Source organism: Canis lupus, chromosome X, assembly GCF_003254725.2.
Source record: "Canis lupus dingo isolate Sandy chromosome X, ASM325472v2, whole genome shotgun sequence".
Lineage (NCBI taxonomy): Eukaryota > Metazoa > Chordata > Mammalia > Carnivora > Canidae > Canis > Canis lupus.
Genome location: NC_064281.1, coordinates 49276558 through 49283962, shown reverse-complemented (window position 1 = coordinate 49283962; position 7405 = coordinate 49276558). Strand labels below are relative to the sequence as shown.

At 41.5% G+C, this 7405-nt stretch overlaps 1 pseudogene; it reads right to left on the bottom strand.

Annotated features, from left to right (window-relative positions):
* Positions 1-2355: 2355 nt before the first annotated feature.
* On the bottom strand, positions 2356-6128 carry LOC112652557 (TFIIA-alpha and beta-like factor; annotated as a pseudogene).
* Between the last annotated feature and the right edge of the window lie 1277 nt (positions 6129-7405).

The following is a 7405-nucleotide window of genomic DNA, read 5'->3' as shown; positions in this document are numbered from 1 at the left end:
ACAGAACATAAAGACTCCTAACTCTGGGAAACAAACTAGGGGTGGTTGGAAGGGGATGAGGGCGGGGGTTGGGGATTAATGGGTGACGGGCACTGAAGGGGGCACTTGATGGGATGAGCACTGGGTGTTATTCTGTATGTTGGTAAATTGAACACCAATAAAAAATTAATTTAATAAAAAAAAGAGCCACAGATGGGCCATCACCATCAGGCTTACTTTGTCAGTGGCAGTGAAGGCTTCATTCTGAAAGGTGCCACCTCTCAGGCCTCCTATCCACTTGACCCTCCCTGCCAGGCCCCTGAGGCTGTACCGTGGAACAGTGCCATTGGGAGGTACCTGCATTGCCAACGCAAGGCCTTGCGGGCCTCAGGCACTTTCAAAATTAGCATTGTGGGTAAGGAGATGCCAAGCTAGGCCCTTACCACTTCTGCCTTGGCCTCAGCCTTAGCTTTGACTATCTTTGATTTCCAGGATGCCACAGAATGGCTGCAGCAGCCACTACTGTTGTGCTTTCACCAGGGAACACTCTTCCTCCAAAGAGCTCAACAAAGACACTGAGACTGTGTTCAGCTTCCTCAAGAAGGTGACAGTCCTGGACAATCCCTTGAGATGAGCACCTGTGTCAGGAGGGTCACCACTGATGCTATCATGGAGAAGCTAGAGGAAAAGCCTAGTGAGACAGAGGAGCAGGAGGCCTGCAAGGGGCCTAAGGGATACAGCCAGGCAGGGCAGCCCAAGGAGTCCAACTTGGATACAGGTGCAGTGAAGGCTGAGAGTGAAGCCAGCAGGGCTTACACTGGAGTTCCCAGTACTCAGGTGAGGTGTAAGCTGGCTCTTCCAAATCACCATTTGAAACATTCAGAAACCCCAAAGCCAGCTAAACTCCATGCACAATCTAAACTCCTCCCCACAACCCCACCTTTTACCAGGAATATAGCAGAAAGAATACTCCTACCAGACAGATGCCTGAGACTTGACTAATCCTAAAACCCTGGGCAATTTTTGTCTTTTCTTGGACAGATTCCTGCAGTCACACCTCAATTCAACCTAGAACCAAAACTGAAGTTCTGGAAATGGAAGCCAAGTGATATGGATCATTTAATGATGCGTAAGACAACTATTTTCCTTAGTTTGGGGGACATTTTTATTGGCTTTGCAACCTTCCCCTCCTCCACCAGGAGGAGATGAATCTAGAGACTGGTAAAAAGAAAAGTCTCTGGGGAGAGTGTCAGGAGACCTGGATTTATGTCCCAGCTCTGTGCCCTGTTGTCCGTATAACTTTGAGACAAGTCTTTTCATCTTGCTGGACCTCAATTTCCTTATGGAGGGAAAGGTGTTGTCTTGGTGTTTCAGAGATCCCTAGACACTTTCTGGTAACAACACTGTGTTATTCGACCTGAAGAATGTAGGCAGTGGGCAGCCCATTAACATTCCTCTTACAACATTCATTGAGTGGTAGCTTTATGTCTAGTATTTTGCAGGGTGCTATCATGTACACTGTTTATGTTTAACTCTTAAAATAACCTTGTGAAGTGGCAGTGATTACCCTCATTTTTACCAGTGAGGAAACAAGCTCCGAGATGTTGGGTGACTTGTCCAAAGTCATTCACATTGTGAGAAAATTTGGATTCAGATCTCGCTTTTGACTCCAGCTCTAGTGCTTTTATCTAGCTCACTATAGTTTTCAGAGGGTTCATTTAGAGAGGTGACAAGCAGGTGCTAGAATTATAGTAGGAGGAATGTTGCATAAACAATATGAGGAAATTTCCGGCTTTGAAACTTAAGAATGTTTTCATAAGGGGGGGTATGCTATAGTTTCTACAGATAATTTTACAATAAAGTATTTTTAGGAGAAGTTAATTACAATTCTTATCTGCGGTGGTAGGGGGTCTAGCTTGATAGTTCTCAATCAACCTCTTGTTTTGTGATCTTTCCTATCCCACTTTCAGAAAATTGGGCCCCATCAGGATAGAAGCAATAAGACTGCTTTTTTGGAGAAGGATATTAATATGTTTACAAGCATTCTCTTTTTTAAAGACTTTATTGTTTATTGGGAGAGAGAGAGAGAGAGAGAGATCACAAGCAAGGGGAAGGGCAGATGGAGAAATAGACTCTCCACTGAGCAGGGACTCCGATGAGGGACTCAATCCCAGGACCCTGGGATCATAACCTGAACCAGAGGCAGACACTTAACTGGCTGAGCAGCCCAGGCACCCAAGCATTCTCTTTCTATATTTATAGTTTTTGGTAAGGTTTAAGGACACAAAAATTGGAATAATATTATTGGAAGATAATTTAATTTCAGTGGTGTTAAAGACCAATCAAGCAGTAAACAAGCAAACATACCTAATGACTCTAGTAGCTAATAGTTGCAATTTGGTACTGCATGTCAAGGTTCTCATCTACATCTCTTGTTCTTCCTATTTCATCATTGGAAAATGTATCACCGGTTCCATCTATTTGAATTATTTCATTAATATCATCAATTACCTGAATGCTTAAATCCATCTGAGAATTAGAATCCTTCTCTGAGACAGGTAGGCTGCTGGGCTCCTCTGTATTTCTTTGTTGCTTTATAGAATCACATCCAAACATCCTATTTTTAAGAACATGAAGCTGAGTATCAGACATGTGCCGGTGCTGGGCCCCCTGTTGGCTGGTGGAGAAGGGCCTACCATTCAGATTTTGAGTCATGCTGCCTGAAACACTGAGCACAGGCTCCACTTGGGAATCTGTCTGAGAGACCTGTGGAGGAAACACAACACCTGGAAGACTGATGTACTGCGAACTTTCCGGCTGACTCTACAAGGCTTCAGACATGATTTCACGCTCATTTGCAGGAGGTGCAAATATATCACTCGTGGCATTTTCTAAATGTTTCCTATCCACTGTCCCAGAATGAAGAATTGTGGGTTGCTGGAGCACAGTTTCTATTCTCTGTGATTTTTCAGTAGTGGCGTGGAGAGAACATGGGTTCAATTGTGGAACACTGGTCTGGATTATTGGAGGCTGCCCCAGCTGCTGAAATACTTGCTGAATTGGATGTAGAATACTTGCTCTTCCAGAAGTCTGTGTCACCATAATTGGTACATTGGCTTTATAAACGTGACCAGATGCAGTCTGCAGTGTCACACCTGCTGGCACATGAATAGGATATCCAGAAAAAGTGAAGCTTGCACTAGAGCTTGAGGTCACTAGGAACCATGTCACAGATGGTCACACCTTACTAAGGCGCTGTGTGGACAACGTGCAGAGATACCAAGTTGGTTCTTTAAAGGCACAGGCTTTGGAGTCACAAAGCCTTGAGTGTGACTTACCGTCTAGTCAGTGAAATGGAACAAAGTACTCCACACCTAAGAGGGCTGTTGTGGAGATTCAAACAAGCCAGAAAATGTAAGTTTCCAAGTCTAACACCATTTGTGAGATGTTATAGGCGTCCACAGAGTGGTAGCGGTTGTCATTATTGAGATTTGGCAAATTATTAGGTGAATAATTTCCAGCCAGAGAAATAATTCAAGACAGTGAAGTAGCAGCAGTTGATTAATGCAGTTGAAGGAGCAGAGTCTAAGTTCAGGAAACTAGCATCTAGTCTTAATTCTCCCCCTGACTTGATTTGTGACCTTGAGACAGATCCTTCCCCTCACTGGGCCTCAGTTTCTCCATCTGAACCAGAGGATTTACACCAGATAATTCCTGAGGATCTTTCCTGCCTATCTCTAATTATTTCCTCCCAGCTAAGCCATTAATTGTTTCTCTGGGTGCAACAGCAGATTCTTTGCTGCCCAGTGGCTTGTTTCAGAATAACTTTCCTTGGCAGGTTCCCTGTGCCCTCTGCTGGTTGCTGAGAGATGCTGGCTATCTTTCCTCTGAGTGTTATAAACACCTGTGCAGACAGGGACTGGGGTCCAGGGAAAAAGCAAAATGGAGTGGAAAAGCTGAATATTAGGGGTCATTGATGTAGGTTAAGGGTACCATTGATCTTTGGTTCAATCACTTCATTTTATACTGGGACATTTTACAGTCCCAAAGAAGGGAAAAAATTTCCCAACACAGAGACAACTGGAAGTAAAGAGGACCTGAGAGTTCTAGTGTTGGCTCTGCCACAAATTCTACTGACAAACCCCCTTCTCCCTCTGGGTTTTAACATTCTTCTCTGCTAACTGGAAATCCTCATCCTACTCTCAGGCACTTTTCAGGTCTACTATGAAGCTAAGTTGAGATAATGGATATAAAAACAATGCATTGCTAACTAGAAAATGGTACCTGATTGCAATGGGTCATTATAAGAAAATGGACTAGCAGAATGGCTCAGATCCTTTTGTATTTCTCAGGGAAACTGGGCTTTGACTGACTTCATCCAGGGTGTTTTATCTTTAAGGCCTATTTATCCAACTCTCCAGAGCTAAGTGGCTCTTGAAACTATAGCTGCTTTGGCCCAGATTTGGCTTTGGTCACACCTAGGCCTGCACTTGTAGCCCAGGAAGTGGTGAAGCTTCAAGAGGATGAGGTCAGAAGGTAGGGTGGGGTTTCTTCAGAGCTCTTCATTTGGGAAGTTTATCAAGTGTCAGTGGGACTGTAAATTCTCTGTGCTTTGCTCATTGAATTAGGATAATGGGGAGAGTAATACTAATAATTGTAATACTTAACATTTACACAGTGCTCAGTCACTCTTCTCAGCCATTTACGTGTATGAGTTCATTTCACCACATAACTACCCTATACATTGGAGACTATCTTTAAGATTCAGGTGATAATAATGCCTACCTTATAGGATTGTTCACATAAGTACTTGTAACAGTGTGTGGCCAAGAATCATTGTGCAATACCTGTTAATTATTTGCATTGGTTATTAAAAGCAAATGTCACATACAGGGATTGTACCTCAAGTCTGTTATTAGCTAACACCTTAGTAAGAATTAGTAGAATGAAAGTTAAGGGAGTAAGATGAGGAATAAGCATTCTTTAGATTTGTACAGGACTTTATACTTTGCAGATTGCTATATATATATATATATATATATATATATATATATATATAGAGAGAGAGAGAGAGAGAGAGAGAGAGAGAGAAATACTTACAAAACTATTTTAATTATAATTGCCATTATTATTATCATCATTGTTTCCATATGATATGAGGAATTTGGGTCATGCTATATGAGGAACAATACATTGACGTCAAAATGCCTAGTTTCAAAGTCCTGGCTCTATTACTTAATTGAGTATGTGACTTTTGATAAGTCATTTAACCACTTTGATTCTTGGTTTCCTTCATTTGTCAACTGGAAATAAGAAGTCTCCCCTGTTTTCTTCCTAGGAAAGAAAGAAAACATAGACATGTTGAATACCTATGTGTTTTTACTTCTATTATCTTATTTGATCTCCCCAGTGTCCCTGCTCTATTGATCTCATCACCACTCTATTTTACTATGCTTCTGCCTAGAAATGGTACTCATTACCATACTCAGAAGCAGTTAGGACAGTGGCTATTGTCCCTGTCTCACAGCTGAAGAGACTGATACTTATCTAAGGATGCAAAGTGGTAGACATAGGGATCCTAGACTTTATGTCAATGCTGGATCTATACTGCTTCTCACTCCATTCTTGGGTCTCTTGAGAATTACTGAGTCTAATTTCTCCATTCTCTTAGCTACTGTACCTTTCAAAGCTGGTACCTTTCAAAACTATGGACTGTGAAGGAAACTACAGTCAGGCTTTTCTGACCAATTTGCCAACTATTCTGGCCTCTCTCATCTCCTCCCCCACCCCAACTATTGACTTGGGTACTCACTATGTGTTCAGCTTCTCTTTCCTGGTGGGAAGGCTGGGTAGGGCACTTTCTGAGTAAGCAAGGCTGCCTCCCTGCTGTAGGTTCTGCTATCCAGACCATCGGGGATATTTGACAAAAAAGAGGAAAGTCCAAAATGGGTATCAAGATATTTCTGAACACACAAAATTATGAAATTGATGTGATAGGAGCTTCAGTTGGAGCAGGCAGGTAGTAAATATCCTTTAAAGACATTAAGAGCCATAGAGATTTTAACCTTAATTCAGGAGGAGCTTTAGCAAAAGTATTAATGGTTGCCTTCCACCCTTCTTTTCTTACCCATTTCCAGCTGTGGGGGCATTGCCCCTGTCCTCTAAGCTTCAAGCTGCTTAGTTCTGGTCCCTCCCCAAGGTGCAATTTCGAAAAGACTTTGTCCTTCTGTATTGGGTATAAATGTGTACCTCCAGATATATCTTCAAGTCCTAATCCTCAGGACCTGTAAATGTGACATTATTTGGAAATAGGGTCTTTGCAGATATAATCAAGTTAAGATGAGATCATACTGAACTTGAAGATTGTGGGTCTCCAGGAATTGCTTTAATCTTGTCTAGAAAGTCAGAGTAGCATGTCTGTGGGCAGACAGACCCACCATTTACTAGTTATGTGATCCTTGGATAACACACTTATCCTTTTTTAACCTTGGTTTCCTGACTATAAAATGTGCCACTATCTCTTATGAAATAGCTATGAAAACTGAATGAGATAGCATGCATGAATATACTCAGCAAGGTATCTGATACAGGTGTATCTGTATACAGATACAAGGTATCTGAAACTAGGTGTTTCATAGATATTTCATAGGTGTTAATTTCTTTACTCTTTTTCCATTTGGAGGTAAGTATTTTGGGAAAGAAAGAAAAACTTGGGATGAAAGCAGCTATCACCTTAATTCCAAAACCAGACAAAGACCCCACCAAAAAGGAGAATTATAGACCAATATCCCTGATGTGAACATGGATGCAAAAATTCTCAACAAGATACTATCCAATAGGATACAATAATACATTGAGAAGATTATTCACCATGACCAAGTGGGATTTATCCCCGGGATGCAAGGCTGGTTCAACACTCGTAAAGCAATCAATGTGATTGATTATATCAGCAAGAGTAAAAACAAGAACCATAGGATCCTCTCAATAGATGCAGAGAAAGCATTTGACAAAATACAGCATCCATTACTGATCAAAACTCTTGAGAGTGTAGCGATAGAGGGAACATTCCTCAGCATCCTAAAAGCCATCTACGAAAAGCCCACAGCAAATATCATTCTCATGGGGAAACACTGGGAGCATTTCCCCTAAGATCAGGAATAAGACAGGGATGTCCATTCTCACCACTGCTATTCAACATAGTATTAGAAGTCCTAGCCTCAGCAATCAGGCAACAAAAAGAAATAAAAGGCATTCAAATTGGCAAAGAAGAAATCAAACTCTCCCTCTTTTGCACAGCAAAAGAAACAGTCAACAAAACTAAAAGACAACCTACAGAATGGGAAAAGACATTTGCAAATGACCCATCAGATAAAGGGCTAGTATCCAAGATCTATAAAGAACTTTTTTAAAAAAAGAACTTATTAAA